The sequence below is a fragment of the Cebus imitator genome, unplaced genomic scaffold, assembly GCF_001604975.1.
Source record: "Cebus imitator isolate Cc_AM_T3 unplaced genomic scaffold, Cebus_imitator-1.0 Scaffold521, whole genome shotgun sequence".
NCBI lineage: Eukaryota > Metazoa > Chordata > Mammalia > Primates > Cebidae > Cebus > Cebus imitator.
Genome location: NW_016107836.1, coordinates 546,236 through 549,618, shown reverse-complemented (window position 1 = coordinate 549,618; position 3,383 = coordinate 546,236).

The window sequence follows — 3,383 nt, the reverse complement described above, 5'->3', positions numbered from 1 at the left end:
ATACAAATACCCTTGAAAAACATAGTCTGAAACAAAAAATATTGATTCTGATTTCAAGATACGTAGAGATACAAGAGACCCGTGGAAAAGTGTCTCCCTGCAGTAAATTAGCAAAGAGACTCCAGACTTGTTGGGCAACAACAGCCTTTGGTTTTTCAATACCTAAGACCACGCCAGACCCCTAAACTCACACTAATTAGAAGTAAGCGGGCAGGTCGCGTGGCTCACACCTGTAATAACAGCACTTTGAGAGGCTGAGGCGGGTGGATTGCCTGAACTTGGGAGTTTGAGACCGGCCTGGGCAACACGGTAAAACCCTGCCTCTACTAAAATGCAAAGAAATAGCCAGGTATGGTGGCTCGTACCTGTAGTCCTACCTACTTAGGGGGCTGAGGCAGGAGAATTGCAAGAACCCGTGAGGCGGAGGTTGCAATGAGCCGAGACCGCGCCACTGCACTCCAGCCTGGGTGACAGAACGAGACACTGTCTCAAAAGAAAAAAAAAGAAGAAGTAGGCTGTGTAGGCTCCGTGAGGTGCCTGGGAAAGACATCCTTTCCAAAGCTCTTCTTAGTTGAGGTCATGGATAATAGTGAACTATGAGGATTCCTTCAGAGGGCAGAACCAGGGGCTACCAGACATGCTAACTGAGAGGGTTTGGATCTTTGTCCCCTCCAAATCTCCTCTCAAATGCAGTCCCCAGTGTTGGAGGTGGGGCCTGGTGGAAGGTGATTGAATCATGGGGTGGATCCTTTGTGACTGGGTTAGCACCATCCCCTTGGTGATCACTGAGTTCTTTCTCCATTAGTTCACACAAGAGCTGGTTGTCTAAAAGCGTGAGACTTACCCTTCTCCCTCTGTCTTGTTCTTGATCTCACCATGTGACATACCTGCTCCCATTTCACCTTCCACCATCATTGAAAGCTTCCCAAGGCCCTCACCAAAAGCAGAGCACATGTTAGTGCCATCCCTGTAGAGCCTGCAAAACTGAGGCAGTTCAACCTGTTTTCTCTTCTTTCTTTTTCTTTTTTTTTTTTGAAACAGTTTTACTCTTGTTGCCCACGCTGGAATGTAACGGTGTGATCTTGACTCACTGCAACCTGTGCCACCCGGGTTTAAGCGATTCTCCTGTCTCAGCCCCCCGAATAGCTGGGATTATAGACATGTGCCGCCATGCCCCATTAATTTTGTATTTTTGGTAGAGATGGGCTTTCTCCGTGTCAGTCAGGCTGGTCTCGAACTTCCAACCTCAGGTGATCCACCTGCCCCGGCCTCCCAAAGGGATGGGATTACAGGTGTGAGCCACTGCACCTGGCCCAACCTGTTTTCTTTATCAATACCCCATCTCAGGTATTTCTTTATAGCAATGCAAAAACAGCCTTATATACTAACCAAGATCTCACCAAGGCAGGGATTCCTCATTCTCTCTGCCAGAAGCTATGGTTTGATATTTGCTGTGACTGCCATGCATTTCCTAGTTTCTTGTTCTCACTTGGAGCTGTGACTCCTTCCTGCTCGTTCCTTTTATCCAATCAGTGTGTTAGAGACATTACCTTATCTCTTAGCGTTAAGTTCACTGTGCCCTGAGGAAACACATCTGGACATCATTCACTAAGATTATGAGCTGGATGTAATAGCTGGATGCGTTTTTTTTTTTTTTTTAAGATTGTCTCCTTTTTAGACAGAGAGTGTGTTTTATTTGTATTAGGCATGCTTGCATTATGTTAAGTGGGAGAATTTTATTGTGATTGTTCCTGTGTTGTTATTAAGTACAGAGGGGCAGGCGTGGTGGCTTATGCCTGTAATCCCAGCACTTTGGGAGACCGAGGTGGGTGGATCACTTAGGGTCAGGAGTTTGAGACCAGCCTGGTTAACATGGCAAAACCCCATCTGTACTAAAAATATAAAAATTAGCCAGGCATGGTAGCAGCCACCTGTAATCCCAGCTTGAACCTGGGAGGTAGAGAATTGCTTGAACCTGGGAGGTGGAGGTTGCAGTGAGCTGAGATTATGCCATTGCACTCCAACCTTGGCATCAGAGCAAGACTCCGTCTCAAGAAAAAAGAAAAAAAAACTTTAAGTATAGAATAAGGACCTATTGAGGCTGAACATTGAACAGCTGTGTTATCATGGATTTTTTGTCATATTTGGCTACCTGGCACTTTTTTTTGAGATAGGGTCTCACTATGTTGCCCAGGCTGGAGGGCAGTGGTACAATCATAGCTCACTGCAGCCTCAACCTCCTGGCCGCTAGCTATCCTCCTGCCCTACCTCAACTCCTGAGTAGTTTGGACTATAGGCTTGTACCACCATGCCCAGCTAATTAAAAAAAAATTCTCACTACGTTGCCCAGGTTGGTTTCAAATTCCTAGGCTCAAGTGATTTGCCCGCTTTGGCCTCTCAAAGTGCTAGAATTATAGGCCTGAGCCACTGTGCCCAGCCAGGGATTTATATTTTAAGGAGGCAGCTCTAAAGGAGCCTGATACAGGTGTTTCTTGGATTGCAATTTGAGAAACACTAGCCTATTGAGTACGATATCAACTCCTTACCATAGCAGATAAAGCACTCACGTGCATTAGTGCCTACACACACACACATACTCTCTCTCTCTCTCTCTCTGAACTGTTTGAACTTCCATGAACACAGCCGCCTGTTTCAGATCCTCACACCTTTGCTTGCATTTCTCTCTTAACTGTGACATTCACTGCCCAGTGTCCACTGATGGACACACACTAACTCTCAAGACTCAGATTCAGCATCCTCCTCTGGAACACCTTGTATGCCTGCTTCCCTCTCCCCATCTCCCTGGAGGAATGAAACACTTCCTTTTTTATCTGCCCTCTGCATTGATCTCTACAACATGCCTCTCCCAACCCGTCTATGAGCCCTTCACAGCTGCGCCCCTGTGTAATTCACCCTTATAGCAAATGGCCTAGCACAGTGCTTAATATTAATGAGATGGCTTAAAAATATTGAGCCAATTGGCTGGGCACAGTGGCTCATGCCTGTAATCCCAGCACTTTGGGAGGTCAAAGCAGGCGGATCACGAGGTCAAGATCACGAGGTCAAGAGATCGAGACCATCCTGGCCAACATGGTGAAAACCCATCTCTACTAAAAATACAAAATTTAGCTGGGCATGGTGGCACATGCCTGTAATCCCAGCTACTCGGGAGGCTGAGGCAGGAAAATCACTTCAACCAGGGAGTCAGAGGTTGCAGTGAGCTGAGATTGTGCCACTGCATTCCAGCCCAATGACAGAGCAAAACTCCATCTCAGAAAAAAAAAAAAAAAATTGAGCCAATCAAAGAATAAAAATATTACCTTCTTGAAATCAAGCAACATACCACAATTCATCTCTAACTCAGTAGATCTCTAGCTATGAAA